This window comes from Colobus angolensis, unplaced genomic scaffold (genome assembly GCF_000951035.1).
Source record: "Colobus angolensis palliatus isolate OR3802 unplaced genomic scaffold, Cang.pa_1.0 Scaffold119, whole genome shotgun sequence".
Lineage (NCBI taxonomy): Eukaryota > Metazoa > Chordata > Mammalia > Primates > Cercopithecidae > Colobus > Colobus angolensis.
Genome location: NW_012113030.1, coordinates 298,441 through 315,570, shown reverse-complemented (window position 1 = coordinate 315,570; position 17,130 = coordinate 298,441). Strand labels below are relative to the sequence as shown.

Here is a 17,130-nt window from a genome sequence, read left to right as displayed (position 1 = left end):
GAGGTCAGGAGATCGAGACCATCCTGGCTAACACGGTGAAACCCCGTCTCTACTAAAAATACAAAAAACTAGCAGGGCGAGGTGGCGGGCGCCTGTAGTCCCAGCTACTCTGGAGGCTGAGGCAGGAGAGTGGCGTAAACCCGGGAGGCGGAGCTTGCAGTGAGCTGAGATCTGGCCACCGCACTCCAGCCCGGGCGACAGAGCAAGACTCCGTCTCAAAAAAAATAAAATAAAATAAAAATAATAATAAAAAAATAAAAAGAATATACTTTGGGTTATTTTTGGTCTCTTTTAGTGAAAAAAAATCGGAAGCAGAGAATGAAAAAGTAAAAATTTAAATTCCTGAAATTTCTAGTGCATAAATTCAACAGTAAATCTGACTAATGTTAAATATGTAGACAGTAAATCTTTGTGCACTGCAGTAGTAAGAGAGTAGCCTGTGAAAGTTATCCAAATGGAAAGCAGAAAGGAAATGGGAAGTGATTTTACTCTGAAAGAAAACCAAAAGGTGAAAGAGTCAAACAGTAAATAGGACAGGCAAGAATACTCAGGTAGAAATCTTGGGGATATCCCGGGAACATTCATCAGCTCAAATGACGTGTCTTGTACATCTCATTGGTGGTTTTCCCTCCACTGTCTAACTTATACAAATATCTGAGTAACTCAAGAGCAACGTACAACTGGAAGATGAGTCATTCCACCAGTAATCAATGAGATTAAGGGAAATTCTATTTTCCTGTGAACTTTGGCAGTTTGAATCTGTTTCATTATTCCTACTAGGAATCACGACAAATCCAGGTTTGCATACTTTTTCTTCTGCCATTATTAAGCAAATAATAGTAAGTTAAGTGGTAGGTAATTTCCCATCCTCAAAAAACATATCAGTCTCATAAGGAGGCAGAATTACCGGCATGGTTAAACAGCATTTGTTACTGAGTCCAAAGATGTGGGTTTGAATCCTGACTTTATCATTTAACCTGTGTGGTTTCAGCAAGTTACCGAACTTTTCTGAGCCTCAGTTTCCTCATTTGTCAAGGAGAGAAAATACTCATTCCCTCAAAGTTACTGTAAAGATTAACTGAAATGGTGGCTATGACATAATAAATGTAAGCACTGGATTATTTAATGTATAAATAACCATATTTATTACACACACCTACTGGATGCCATGCATTGTGGAAAATACGCAAAAGGGTGTCCTGTCCCTCAGAGTTTCTAATCTGGTTGAAATAACAATAGACACTAACGTGAAAAACTAAACACTAAGACAAGAACACATAGTAGAGGACCAATAGCCAGATGTGTGCCAGGGTTAATAAATGCTACAAGTTCAAAGGAAGAAAAGATAAATGCAGACTACAGAGGTCAAAAAAGGCTGTGTGACAGAAAAGGGACTGAGATAGCCATGAAGGAAAAACAGGATTTGGAGGTAGAAGTATATTTTAGATAAGGGGAAAAAGAAGAGGAAGAAAATACAAAGCAGTCTAGAGCCACTAATTAGCTGGCACTGGCTGAAGCAGTGTCTCTAGAGGAGAATGGTAAGCAATACGGCCTGAAAAGTAGGCTGCGGCCAAACTGAAGGAATTACTTTCAGGGCAGGAATGGGTAACTGCTGAAGGTTTTGAGGCAGGGGAGTAACAGGATTACATCAGTGTTTTGAAAAGAATGACCTGGAGTGCAAGATCCACTGCTGCTTAGGAGAGGAGCGTCAACAGTAGCACTGTGGTTCCTCTGTGGATTTCTTCTGTTGGAATCTGGACGACTGGAATGATGGAAATGTGTGGGATCTGCCAATCTCCGAAATCAAGTATTCAGAGAATCAGTGAAGAGAAGGTTTGAATTCACACTTATGGTAGTGGGAAATCCAGGAAAGACAACATTAATCTACTCATGATTCCTCATAGATTTGCTTTCTCCAGAATATCCAAGTCTTTCTCATAGAATTATTACTAAAAAGACTGTACAGGAGGAACAATCCAAAGTTTTAATCAAAGAAGGTAGTGTTAAGTTGCTGCTTACAATAGTTGATACCCCAGGATTTGCAGATGCAGTAGATAATAGTAATTGCTGGCAGCTCATTATCGACTACATTGATAGTAAATCTGTGGACTACCTAAATGCAGAATCATGAGTGAACAGATGTCAGGTGCCCGATAACAGGGTGCAGGTTTGTTTATACTTCATTGCTCCTTCAGGACATGGAATTAAACCAGATAATAACTTTAAAACAGATAATGAAAGAAATCTAAGAACTTAAAACATACAAATTTCCAGAAACAGATGAAGAGGACAACAAGCTTGTTAAAAAGATGAAGGACCATTTACCTCTTGCTTAGGTAGGTAGTAATACTGTATCATTGAACTTAATGGCAAAAGGGTTAGGGGAAGGCAGTATCCTTGGGGTGTTGCTAAAGTTAAAAATGGTGAACATTGTTTTTACAATTTTATGAAATATGTTAATAACACATATGCATGATTTGAAAGACGTTATTAAATGCCCACTATGAAAGCAGAAAACTGGCAGTTGTGACTTATAATGTAGTTGATAACAAATAAGGGCTAAGAGACTTCTGGCACAAATGGAAGAAGAAAGGAGTATGTAGCTAAAATGAAGACGATGGAGCTGGAGATGGAGCAGGTGTTTGAAATGAAGGTCAAAAAAGCTCAAAAACTGAAGGACTCTGAAGTTGAGCTCCAATGGCAGTGCCATGAGCAAATGAAAAAGAAGCATAATACAAAGAATCAGAGAAAAAACATTGTCAGTTTGAGGATGAGAAAGCAAACTGGGAAGCTCAACAACATATTTCAAAACAACAAAGCTCTTTGAGAACCTTCAAAAAGAAAAAGAATAAAGAGAAGATCTTTTAAACTATTGACCAAGAGTTACGCATTATTAATAGTTACCAATATTCCAACTTGGACATCAGTGTTTGTTGGATCCATTTGACCAATTTACACCAGTTTTATCCACAGTGACAGATTTAACAGCATGACAAAAATTATCTTCTTGTTGTTCTTAATGGAGATTAAGATGCCTTGAATTGTTTAGGGTGTTGGGTACTTATTAATAGAAACTAACAGGCCAGGCACTGTGGCTCACACCTGTAATCCTACCACTTTGGGAGGTCAAGGCGGGCGGATCACTTGAGGTCAGGAGTTCGAGACCAGCCTGGCCAACATTCTGAAAACCTGTCTTTACTGAAAATACAAAAATTAGCCGAGTGTGGTGGTGGGTGCCTGGGTTTTAAATACTAGTTTAGCTTCACTGATCACATAGTTTACAGTAATAATGAATGCTGTGGTTTGGATCTGATCATCCAGCTCTGCTAATCTGGTCCTTAATAATCAGTTCTTGTTTACTAATAGTCATTTCACGTTTCTCTGATTGCAAGTGGAGAAGCATTGTACCATCAACACAATGGTGAATGACTTGGGAAGAAACCACATCCAAAAATATCCAAAGGTCTGGCCCATGTTTAGGATAGGCTCCTAAGTATATTTTGAAAAAAATGAACGTCCGGGCACGGTGGCTCATGCCTGTAATCCCAGCACTTTGGGAGGCTGAGGCAGGAGGATCACGAGGTCAGGAGATCGAGGCCATCCTGGCTAACATGGCTAATGTTTCTACTAAAAATATAAAAAATTAGCCGGGCGTGGTAGTGGGTGCCTGTAATCCCAGCTACTCGGGAGGCTGAGGCAGGAGAATGGTGTGAAACCAGGAGGCGGAGCTTGCAGTGAGCTGAGATCGCGCCACTGCACTCCAGCCTGGGTGACAGAGCAAGATTCCGTCTCAAAAAAAAAAGAAAAGAAGAAAGAAAAAAATCAACTACCGTTAATAGGACAAGAAATATTGACATTGACTAGAAAAAAAAGTATTAATTTATGATAAGAACTTTCACCTAAGTCTAATGACGCCTGAGCATCTACTCTGCGAATAAGTTCTTTTCAATTCCCACTGACATTGTATCTGGGAACATTGTACCTTGATATGGCCTTACCATATTTTCTTGAAAAATATCCTCTGCCTATTTTTCTCATTTTGGAAAATTCTGCAGGTTAAGTAATCAAGACAAGCATTTATACTGTATGAATCTGCAAAGAAACTACAGTATTTTTATTAATATGACAGAATGCACTTTTGCCATTAGTGGTTTTTCAGTCAGCTTGCAAAGAATCACACTGTTAAAGCAGTGATCAGCCTAGAGAGAAGCCTGCTTTTGAGACAACCTGAGTTATCTGCTAATTCAAAACATCTGAACAAAAATACTCCTGGCACAAATACAATGAACTCATTACAAAAACAAAAACAAAAATAAAACACCTACGTTTAATTTAGCCCTGTAGGTAGCTTAATCCATACGCATTCCACCCTTCCAATTATAAGTCTCTGAAAGAAAAGCCAGAACTCCTAAATGCAGGAAATCACATTTTACTTCTCTGCAGCTGCTTCATAGCCAAGGAAAATGCAAAAACAAAGAGGAAATGCTCCGGAGATCTTGTAAAGAGTGGAAATCCCCTCACTCCACATCTCCCAATTAGCACTGTTGGGGACATAGGCTCTCAGGTTCAAGTTTCCCTTTGTGTAAAGCCTAACCATACCAGAATTAATCTGCAGTTGCCACCTGTGATAAAAGCAGGGGTTGTGCACATTGGAGCATTCCACACTGCCTCTTTAGCTATAGCTTTTACCACACAATGGATTAACCTGTACAGGATTTTTTAAAAACCTGTACAGGATTTTTTAAAACTCCTCCCCTAACCCAGAAAAAAAATGTTAATAACCTCTTTGCAAAGCAAAAACAATGCAGTACAGTAGGAAACCTTTATAGAACTGACTCTGAATCTAAATTAGTTCTATTCTATTAAGAAATTTTATCTTGTGCATTTCAAAAATGGAAAAAGAAACATGTGCAAATGTCATGACAATTTTCAACATTTAAAAAGTATCATATGCTTTAAGAAGGGGACTTTCACTCTCTATAGTGGTATTTTTGAACCGGTTATATCCTTTCTAATGAATATATACTATATATATTATAATGAACATATAATATGTTTACTTGAGGAAATCTTTACTATAGGAAGATGTTGCTTCTGCATGAAAATCACTAAGAAAGCATTGTTTTATAATCTCCCTTTTCATAACTTCTATCCTGAAAGCATATGTGTATTTGTCAGCTTTTTTTTTTTTTTTTTTTAAAATAGACACGGGGTCTCACTATGTTGCCTAGGCTTGTCTCAAACTCCTGGGCTCAAGTGATCCTCCTACCTCAGCCTCCCAAAGTGCTGGGATTACAGTCGTGAGCCACCACAGCCAGCACTTTGTCAGCTTTTAAAAAAAGATTTTCAAGATGAAAATCTTAAACATATATAAAAGCAGACAGAATAGTATAATAAATCCCCATGAACCCATAAACTAGCTTTATCATCTCATGACCAATTTTGTTTCATATATAACTCCATCTATTCCATCCCCTATTTCCCAGTTATTTTTGAAGCATATCTTAGACATCACATCATTTCATCCATAAATATTTCAGTGTTTAGCTCTGAATCTAAAGACTTTGGGCCAGGCACGGCGACTCACGCCTGTAATCCCAGCACTTAGGGAGGCCAAAAAGGGCAATCACTTGAGCCCAGAAGTTCGAGACCAGCCTGGGAAAATGGTGAAACCCCCTCTCTACAAAAAGTACAAAACTTAGCCAGGTGTGGTGGTACGCACCTGTAGTCCTTGCTACTTAGGAGGCTTAGGTGGGAGGATCACCTGAGCCTGGGAGGTTGAGGGTATGGTGAGCCGTGATTGTACCACTGCACTCTAGCCTGGGTGACAGATTGAGACCCTGCCTCAAAAAAAAAAAAAAAAAAAGGAGTTTTAACTCACTAACATTATTAACCCTAAATAAAAATCAACAAATTTTTTTTTTTTTTTGAGACGGAGTCTCGCTCTGTCGCCCAGGCTGGAGTGCAGTGGCGCGATCTCGGCTCACTGCAAGCTCCGCCCCGCCGGGTTCACGCCATTCTCCTGCCTCAGCCTCCCAAGTGGCTGGGACTACAGGCGCCCACCACCTTGCCCGGCTAGTTTTTCATATTTTTTAGTAGAGACGGGGTTTCACCGTGTTAGCCAGGATGGTTTCAATCTCCTGACCTCGTGATCCGCCCCTCTCGGCCTCCCAAAGTGCTGGGATCACAGGCTTGAGCCACCGCAAAAATTTCTTAATACCTCCAATAACTGGTGTTCAGATTCCCGATTGTTCAAATCAGGAACTAAGGGTCCAATATGATCCATACACTGCAAATGGTTGCTTTATCTCAAATTGCTTTTATCTATAGGTCATTGCTCATCTCTTTCTCTTTTTTTTTTTTTTCAATTGATTTACTGGAAGAAACTGGGTTGTCCTGTAGTTTCCCACAGATGGTATTTGGTAATTGTACCCTTGAGGCGTAATTTAACATATTCCTCTGCCCCCTGTATTTCCAGTAAATTAGTAGTGAGCTCTAGATGCTTGATCAGATTCAGGTTTGATATTTTCATGTACCAAATCCTTAACTCTCCTATTTCCTATTTCTTAAAAGCTTGAAGAACCACGAGCCATATTTCAACCTATAGCTAAAAAGTAGTGTTGGTTAATAAGGAGGTGTCATGTGCTCCACTCAAGACATAACAACTTGGAATTTCTCCCTTTAGATATTAAGGAAAGGAGAGAGGTAGACTAAAGAGCTTCACATCATCAAAACCTCAGCAATGATTTGATGTTGCCTTCTTTCCCTCCCAAACTGACACTGTGCTACATACAGTATCTGCACTTTTAATTCACCTAAATCACAACTTCCTGTCCTACTCTGCACTGTCTTTGGGGCTCCACTCTCATCTCTGCTCCCACTAGGAAAAGCTGACCTTATCTAACTTTTCTTAACACATAACTAACTATATGTATGTGTTAGTTAGAAAGCCTTAACATTGCAGAACTGGAGTGGGCTTTGGAGATCATCTGGTCCAATTGTCTCTGTTTAAAGACCAGGAAAAAGAACAAAGTGCTTAAGTAACTTTCCCAAGGTTATTATAAAGATAGATGTTAAGTTAGTTAATATTTATAAAGTACTCATAACAGTGACTAGCTTCTAATAACCCTTATATAAATATTTGCTTTTTAAAAAGCAAGTTAAAATTAGTTAACAAACAGAATTAGTATTTGAGTGAGGACCTCTTAACCTTCTCTAAGAATACAAATAATACTCCCTTCTACTTTGCAGTTTGGGGGAATAATGCACTCTACATATACCTAAACATTCCAGATGACTGAGGCATGCTCCTTTAAACATCCAATTTTATTTCATTTTAATCTTTTAAAGTCAAGATAATCCAAGATGGAAACTGTTGTCAGAAATATAGTATATAGTTTCCTTCATCAAATGAAGAACACTGAACAATATCTTATTAAATTTTTCAGTGACCCTTTCATTATGAATACAGGGAAGCTTAATGAATAGAACTCATATTTGGAAATCAGACAGATGTGCATTCCAATCTTAATTCTGTTACTTACAAACCTTGCTTGGCAAGTCACTTAACCTCTCTGAGGTTTAGCAAAAAAGGGGAGGCTGCCTTCCTTGTAGTATTGTCACAAAAATTAGACTTTGCACACTCCCACCTTGTTTAAACCTTGTAAAGGTGACTTTATCCCTCTGTCTCTAGCACACTACTCCACATACAATGTTCCACTTGAGCACCCCCCTCAGATCAGCCCCTCAAAATGTTCTCTATGAAAAATCACCAACCCAACTCTAAAACAGCAGCAGCCAAACACCCATACCCACACATAATTCTCATTTCCTTGTAAAGCCAAACTCAGCTATGCTTTAGCAGGAAAGTACACTGCTTCAAGCTAAATCTCATAAAAAAGACTGGATCCCAGCTGGTAGAATTTCAGTCAAGTGTTACATAAAAGAAAAACAATGAATAAGGAAAGCATTTGACGTTGGGAAGGCCACTGCTAGGAGTGACCTGCTTGTCCTTTTAAGTTTTTAACCTTTCTAAAATTCTGAATTCATTGATTTTTCTAGAAGTTTCACATTTTTGGCCAGAATTCTTGCAACACACTTGAATGGTAATTGTTTTAGGGCACCAGAAACTGTGCTGCTGTAAGACAGTAAACTTAATCAATAAATGTTGTGTGACTTCTGATTGCTCCACCAACAAGCCATTTCCCCATCTTTCTCCCTCTGTTCAGGCCTCCCTATTACCTGAGACACAACAATATTGAAATTATGCCAATTAATAATTCTACAATGGCCTCTAGGTGTTCACGTGAAAGGAAGAGTCTCAGGTCTTATACTTTAAATCAAAAGCTAGAAATCATTGAGCTTAGTGAGGAAGGCATGTCAAAAGCTAAGACAGGGCTAGGCATGGTGGCTCATGCCTATAATCCCAACATTTTGGGAGGCCGAGGCAGGTGGATCACTTGAGGCCAGGAGTTCTAGACCAGCCTGGGAAACATGGCGACACCCCATCTCTACTAAAAATTAGCCGGGTGTGGTGACACATGCCTGTAATCCCCAGCTACTCGGGAGGCTGAGGCATGAGGATTGCTCAACTGAACCTGGGAGGCAGAGGATGCAGTGAACCGAGATTGTGCCACTGCACTCCAGCCTGGGTGACAGAGCGAGACTCTGTCTCTCCGCCTCAAAAAAAAAAAGCTAAGATAGGCCAAAGCTAGGTACCAAACTTTACAAATGCAAAGTTCTCGAAAGAAATTAGAAGTGCTACTTCAGTGAACCAATAAATAAGAAAGCAAAATAGCCTTATTGCTGATATGAAGAAAGTTTTAGTGGTCTGGATAAAAGATCAAACCAGCCACAACATTCTCTTAAGCCAAAGCCTAATCCAGAGCAAGGCCTGAATGCTTCAATTCCACAAAGGCTAAGAGAAGTGAGGAAGTTGCAGAAGAAAAGTTGGAGGCTAGCAGAATTTGGCTCAAAAGGTTTAAGAAAATAAGCAATCTCCATAACATAAAAATGCAAGGTGCCAGGCATGGTGGCTCAATCTGTAATCACAGTACTTTGGGAGGCTGAAGCAAGAGGATCACTCGAGGTCAGGAGTTTGAGACGAGCCTGCACAGCATAGCAAGATCCTATCTCTACAAAAAATTTTAAAATGATCCAGGTATTGTGGTATGCTTGTAGTCTAGCTACTCGGGAGGCTTAGATGGGAGGATTGCTTGAGCACAGGAGTTCGAAGCCCCAATGGACTATGATCATAGCACCACACTCCAGCCTGGATGACAGAATGAGACACTGTATTAAAAAAAAAAAAAAATTAAAAAGTGTAACATATAGGCTGCTGGGAGGTTACGGGCAAAGACGGGTGGAACCAACACAAAAAACAAAACAAGTGCCAGGTGAAGCATCAAGTACTGATGTAGAAGCTGCAGCAAGTTATCCAGAAGATCTAAGTAAGATCACTGATGAAGGTGGCTACACTAAACAACAGATTTTCCGTGGAGACAAAACAGCCTTCTACTGGAAGAAGATGCCATCTAGAACTTTCATAGCTAGAGAGAAGAAGTCAGTGCCTGACTTCAAAACTTCAAAGGACAGGCTGACTCTCTTGTTATGGGCTAATACAGCTGGTGACTTTAAATTGAAGTCAATGCCCATTTACCATTCCAAAAATCTCAGGGTCCTTAACAATTATGCTAAATCTCCTCTGCCTAAGCTCTATCAATGGAACAAAGCCTGGCTAACAGCACATCTGTTTACAGCATGGTTTACTGAATATTTCAAGCCCACTGTGGAGACCTACTGCTCCAAAAAAAAGACTCTTCAAAATAATATTGCTCAGTGACAACGCATGTAGTCACCCAAGAGCTCTTATGGAGATGTATAAGGAGATGAAGGTTGTTTTCATGTCTACCAACACAACATCCATTCTAAAGCCCATGGATCAAAGAGTAAATTCGACTTTCTGGCCTGATTATTTGAAAAATATGTTTTGTAAGGCTATAGCTGTCATAGACAGTGATTGCTCTGAAGGATATGGGCAAAGTCAATGGAAAACTTTCTGGAAGGGATTCACCATTCTACATGCCACTAAGAACATTTGTGATTCATGGAAACAGGTCAAAATATCAACAGTAACATGTTTGGAAGAAGTTGACACCAACCCTGATGGATGACCTGGAGGGGTTCAAAATTTCAGTGAAAGAAGGAACTGCAGATATGGTGGAAATAGCAAGAGAACTAGAATTAGAAGTGGAGCCTGAAGATGTGACTGAATTGCTTCAATCACAAAATAAAACTTGGATTAGGAATTTCTTCTTATGGATGAGCAAAGAAAGTGATTTCTTGAGATAAAACTCACTCCTGGTGGACACATTGTAAATATTGTTAAAATGATAACAAAGAATTTAGAATATTACGTAAACTTAGTTGACAAAGCAGCAGCAGGATTTGAGAGGACTGACTCCAATTTTGAAAACAGTTCTAATGTGGTAAAATGCTTTCAAAAAGCACTGCATGCTGCGGAAAAATTTTCTGTGACGAGAAGAGTCAATTTGTGTGGCAAACTTCATTATTGTCTTATTTTAAGAATTTGCCACACAGTGGCTCATGCCTGTAATCCCAGCACTTTGGGAGGCTGAGGTGGGTGGACCATTTGAGCCCAGGAGTTCGAAACCAGCCTGGGCAACATGGCAAAACCCCATCTTGACAAAAAATTAGAAAACATCAGCTAGACATGGTGATGTGAGCCTGAAGTTGCAGCTACTCAGGAGGCTGAAATGGGAGGATCATGTGAGCCTGAGAAGTGGAGGCTACAGTAAGCCATGATCTTGCCAGTGCACTCCAGCCTGGGTGACAGAGTGAGACCCTGTCTCAAAAAAATAAAGAAATTATCATAGCTATCCCAGCCTTCAATAAACACCACCACTTTGATCAGTCAGCAGCCATCAACATCAAGGCAAGACTCCCCATCAGCAAAAAGATTACAACTTGCTGAAGGCTCAGATGACCATCAGCATATTTTTTAGCAATAAAGTATTTTTAAATTAAGGTATCTATATACAGTTTTGGGGTTTGTTTGTTTTTAGATATAATGCTATTGCATACTTAATACTCTACAGCATAGTGGAAAGATAAGTTGTGTTATTGTTTAGAGGCAGAGTCTCACTCTGTCGCCCAGGCTGGAATTCAGTGGCACAATTATAACTCATTGTCACCTTAAACTCCTGGGCTTGAGTGATCCTACAAACTCAGCCTTCCAAAGTAGCTAGGACTACAGGTACACACCACCAAGCCCAGCTAATTAAAAAAAATTTTTTTGTAGAGATGAGGTCTCACTATGTTCCCCAGGCTGGAGTCGAACTCCTGGCCTCAAGCAATGTTCCTGCCTAGGCCCCAAAGCAGTGGGATTACAGGTGTGAGCCACCATATCCAGCCATGGAAAGATAACTTTTATATGACCTGGGTAACCAAAAAATTTGTGTGACCCACTTTATTGGAATATTTACAATAAAGCTTAGAACCAAACTTGCAATGTCTTCAAAGTATGCCTGTACTTTAAAATACGTGGCTTAAAACTATATTTTGCAGATAATTAAATTTCTTTCTCAGATTTTAAAAAAATCACTAAGCCCCCAAAGTTTTCCGTTTACCACACAACATTTATTTAAATCTGGGGAAAAAACCCCACAGTTCATTTTAGAGATGATAAGATCTTCAAACACAGAGAAAAGAGAAGGCTCTGGAGACTGTGATAAAGAGCTCAGTTCACATCTTTCAGTTTGTAACCAAATAAAGAAAAAAAAATATATCCCTAAAGACCTAAATTAGATAAGTTCTTATACCGACATTTCATTTGGGTCATATGTCCTGTCTTAAATTTGTATTTAGAGAAACACCAGAAGGCCCCCTCTTTGTCAATTAACTGAAGAGATACCATCAAGCAGCACAAATGGTTTGCTTTAAACTTAACCCTAAAAACTCAGTTAAATGTAGCACAGGCAATTTGCCTGCTTCCTTTTCTTTTCCAGAAAGGAGAATCCTAAATCATTAAAGCTTTATTTAAAAACTTCTAAATCACAGAATTATGGGGACTGTGATTATGATTAAAGTTTCATTAAATCTTCAAAATGGGGCTGGGTGCGGTGGCTCACACCTATAATCCCAGCACTTTGGGAGGCCGAGGCGGGCGGATCACCTGAGGTCAGGAGTTTGAAACCAGCCTGGCCAACATGGTGAAACCCCTTCTTTACTAAAAATACAAAAAAATTAGCCAGGCATGGTAACAGGAGCCTGTAATCACAGCTACTTAGGAGGCTGAGGCAGGAGAATCACTCGAACCCAGGAGGTGGAGGTTGCAGTGAGCCAAGACAGTGCCATTGCACTCTAGCTTGGGCAACAAGAGCAAAACTCCATCTCAAAAAATAAACAAATACATAAATAAATACATAATAAAATTAAAGTTCAAAATGAATGGATCAGGGTGGGCCGGCTAGCTTGCCTGCCTGCCTGCCTGCCTGCCTGCCTGCCTGCCTTCCCTCCCTCCCTCCCTCCTTCCTTCCTTCTTTCCTGATGGAGTCTTGCTCTGTCGCCAGGCTGGAGTGCAGTGGCACAATCTCGGCTCACTGCAACCTCTGCCTCCTGGGTCCAAGCGATTCTCCTGTCTCAGCCTCCTGAGTAGCTGGGACTACAGGTGCACGCGCTACCAGGCCCAGCTAATTTTTGCATTTTTAGTAGAGACGGGGTTCACAATGTTGGCCAGGATGGTCTTGATCTCTTGACTTCGTTATCCGCCTGCCTCAGTCTCCCAAAGTGCTAGGGTTACAGGCGTGAGCCACTGCACCTGGCCTTTTATCTTTCTTTATAGCTATTTTGACAGAAAAAAAAATTTCCCCTTTTCACAAGTGTTGATGAAATTTTTTATACTTAATAATTATTATAATCAGAATAAAACCCACTTCCATTTTGAAAAGTAAAAGAAAATGATTAAGAAGTCTCAATAAGAACTAAAAAAGCACCAGGTGCAGTGGCTCATGCCTGTAATCCCAACCTTTGGGAGGCCAAGGTTGGAGGATTACTTGAGCCCAGGAGTTCATGACAAGCCCAGGCAACAAAGTGAGACTCCCATCTCTACAAAAAAATAAAAAAATTAGCTGGTCATGGTGGTAAGTGCCTGTAGTCTCAAATACTCAGGAGGCTAAGGTAAGAGGATCACTTGAGCCTGGGAGGTTGAGGCTGCAATGAACTATGATCACGCCACTGTACTCTAGCTTGGGTGACAAGGGTCTCGTAAAACAAACTAAAAAAGAACATAAGAAACTAATAGAAAATATACTGAGTACTGAGACTGTTGTCTTTTTTTTTTAGCTTCCTTTGTTAATATGCTTGTGTAATAAAATAGAGGGAAATAAACTTTACTTGAACTTTTACAATAGAAAGAAAAAGAAAATTATGTCTAAACCAGAGTATTTTCTAAAACTGTGGTTCAAGGACTGCTGGGTATCCTCAAGACCCTCTCAGGGGATCTGCAAAGTTAAAACTATTTTCATAACACTGAGATGTTATATGCCATTTTCACTCTCATTTGCTCACAAGTGTACAGTTTGGGCATAATATCAAAGAACAATTATGATTATCTCCAAGAGTCAACAAAATCCTCTCTGCTTTTCCAACTACCTATTTCCATGAGCTTCCATTTTCTTCATATGCTTCAACCAAAACGCCATACCACAACAGACTGAATACAGAAACAGATATAAAAATCCAGCTGTCAACCCTTTTCACCAAAATGATGATGCTGAAAGCAAAGAAGGAAATCCCTGCTCCTCCCAAAGCCAAATCCAAAGTTAAGGCTTTGAAGGCCAACAAGGCAGTGCTGAAAGGCATCCAGTCGCACACAAAAAAAGATTTGCAGGTCACCTATGTTCCAGTAGCCCAACACACTTTGGCTTTGAAAGTAGCCAAACATCCTCAGTAGAGAACCTGCAGGAGAAACAAGCTTTACTATTATGCCATCAAGTTCCCCTTAACCACTGAGCTGACCGTGAAGACAATACCACATCTGTGTTCACTGTGGTTATCAAAGCCAACAAGCACCAGATCAAACAGGTTATATAAAGAAGGTCTGTGACACTGACATGGCCACGATCAACACCCTAATCAGGACTGATAGAGACAAGCCAGTCTATGTTTGACCGGCTCCTAACTATGATGTTTTGGATGTTGCCAACAAAACTGGGATAACCTAAACTGAGTCCAACTGGCTAATTCTAAGGGTTTTTTTGCCATTTATTTTGAAAAAACTACCTGTCTTCGGCTGGGCGCGGTGGCTCACGCCTGTAATGCCAACACTTTGGGAGGCTGAGGTGGGCAGATTACCTGAGGTCAGGAGTTCGAGACCAGCCTGACCAACATGGAGAAACCCCGTCTCTACCAGAAATACAAAATTATTCGGGCTTGGTGGCCCATGCCTATAATCCCAGCTACTTGGGAAGGCTGAGGCGGGAGAATTGCTTGAACCTGGGAGGCAGAGGTTGCGGTGAGCTAAGATCGTGCCATTGCACTCTAGTCTGGGCAACAAGAACAAAACTCTGTCTCAAAACGAAAAAAAAAAAACCAAAAAACTACCCATCTTTTATTAAGCCAAATTATTGAAAAGACCTGCAAAAATGTAGGACAATGTACTCTTCTCACCAATATTGGTTTTGTTCTGGATAATAGAATTATTTTCTATAAAAATGTTATTGAGGCCGGGCGCAGTGGCTCACGCCTGTAATCCCAGCACTTTGCGGGGCTGAGGCGGGTGGATCACGAGGTCAGGAGATCGAGACCATTCTGGCTAACATGGTGAAACCCTGTCTCTACTAAAAATACAAAAAAAATAGCCAGGTGTGGTGGTGCTCGCCTGTAGTCGCAGCTACTCGGGAGGCTGAGGCAGGACAATGTCGTGAACCTGGGAGGCAGAGCTTGCAGTGAGCCAAGATCGCACCACTGCACTCCAGCCTGGGTGACAGAGCGAGACTCTGTCTCAAAAAAAAAAAAAATTATTTATGCTACATATCAGTTTTTATATTATATTCAATAAATTAATATATATCTGGCTGGGCACAGTGGCTCATGCCTGTAATCCCAGCACTTTGGGAGGCCGAGGCGGGTGGATCACTTGAGGTCAGGAGTTCCAGACTATCCTGGCCAATATGGTGAAACCCCATCTCTACTAAAAATACAAAAATTAGCCAGGTGTGGTGGCATATGCCTGTAATCCCAGCTACTCAGGGGAGGTTAAGGCAGGAGAATCACTTGAATCTGGGAGGCAGAGGTTGCAGTGAGCAGAGATCACGCCACTGCACTCCAGCCTGAGCAACAGAGTGAGACTCTGTCTCTAAAACAAAACAAAAAACAAAAGCTCTCTAGAATGTTCAATAATTTTTAAGTATATAAAATATATAAGAAATACTTTAGAACTGCAATTCTAAAGTATTTCTTAAAGTACAAGAAAAATACAACTTTACGAAGAAGTACTTTTTACAAGAGAAACAAAGAAAGCTGTTTAAAAGAGAATTTAGGCCAAGCATGGTGGCTCATGCCTGTAATCCCAGCACTTTGGGAAGCCAAGGCAAGAGGATCAGTTGAGCTCAGGAGATTGAGACCAGCCTGGACAATACGGTGAGATCCCATCTTTACAATTTTCTTTTTTTTTTTTTTGAGACAAGAGTTTCACTCTGTCGCCCAGGCTGCTGGAATGCAGTGGCGTGATCTCCGCTCACTGCAACCTCGGCTTCCTGGGTTCAAGCAACTCTCCTGCCTCAGCCTCCCGACTAGCTGGGACTACAAGTTTGTGCCATCATGCCCAGCTAATTTTTTGCATTTTTATTAAAGAGTTTTGCCATGCTGCCCAGGCTGGTCTCAAACTCCTGAGCTCAGGCAATCCACTCACCTCAGCCTCCCAAAGTGCTAGGATTACAGGTGTGAGGCACCAAGCCCAACCTCATCTCTACCCCATCTAATTTTTTTTTTAATTTAAAAATTAGCAGGGCAGGGTGGCATGCACCTGTAAGTCCTACCTACTTGGGAAGCTGAGGTGGGAGGATTGCTCCAGCCCAGGAGTTCAAAGCTGCAGTGAGCTATGATCACACCATTGCATCCCAGCTTCGGCAAAAGAGCAAGCCCTCATCTCCTAAAAAAAAAAACAACAAAAAACAATGAATTTATAATTTACAGGATGAGCTTCCGTGTGTGGGGGCTCACACTTACAATCTCAGCACTTTGGGAGACTGAGGTGGGAGGAATGCTTGAGCTCACGAATTCGAGACCAGCCTTGGCAACATAGTGAGACTCTACCTCTACATAAGATAACAAATTAAGGCTGGGTGCAGTGGCTCACGCCTATAATCCCAGCACTTTGGGAGGCTGAGGAGGGTGGATCACCTGAGGTCAGGAGTTCAAGACCAGCCTGGCCAACATGGTGAAACCCTGTCTCCACTAAAAATACAAAAATTAGCTGGGCATCATTGCAGGTGCCTGTAATCCCAGTTATTCGGGAGGCTGAGGCAGGAGAATCATTTGAACCCAGGAGGCAGAGGTTGCAGTAAGCCGAAATCACGCCATTGCATTCCAGCCTGGGCGACAAGAGCAACACTCCGTCTTAAAAAAAAAAAAAAAAAAAATTGCCCAGGTGTTGTGGCATATGCCTGTAGTCCCAGCAACTCAGGAGGCTGAGGTGGGAGGATCACTTGAGCCCAGGAGGTCCCAGGTGCAGTGAGCCATGATTGTGCCACTGCACTCCAGCTTAGGTGACAGAGCAAGACCCTGTCAAAAAAAAAAAAAAAGTGGTCATGAGTTAATAATCATGGAGGATGGGGGTCCTTTATATTAGTCTCTTTTTGCATATGTTTGAAATTTTCTCTAATGAAAAGATTAAAGAATTGAATTCTTATCTTTGTAGTTGAATATAAAAAATCTGACTGTCATTTAATGTTATTATCAAGAACCATGGCTGGGCATAGTAGCTCACACCTGAAATCTCAGGACTTTGGAAGGCCAAGGTGGGAGGACCACTAGAAGCCAGGAATTCAAGACCAGCCTAGGCAACATAGCGAGACCCCATCTCTACAAAAAAATAAAAAAATTAGCTGG

The 17,130-nt window shown here is 40.8% G+C and overlaps 1 protein-coding gene and 1 pseudogene across 5 annotated transcripts in view; one reads left to right on the top strand and one right to left on the bottom strand.

Annotated features, from left to right (window-relative positions):
* Window positions 1-17,130, bottom strand: part of KIAA0391 (KIAA0391 ortholog) — a 154,433-nt gene that overhangs the window by 119,373 nt on the left and 17,930 nt on the right. The gene's annotated exons all lie outside the window — the stretch shown is intronic.
* Window positions 1,666-2,356, top strand: LOC105500347 (annotated as a pseudogene).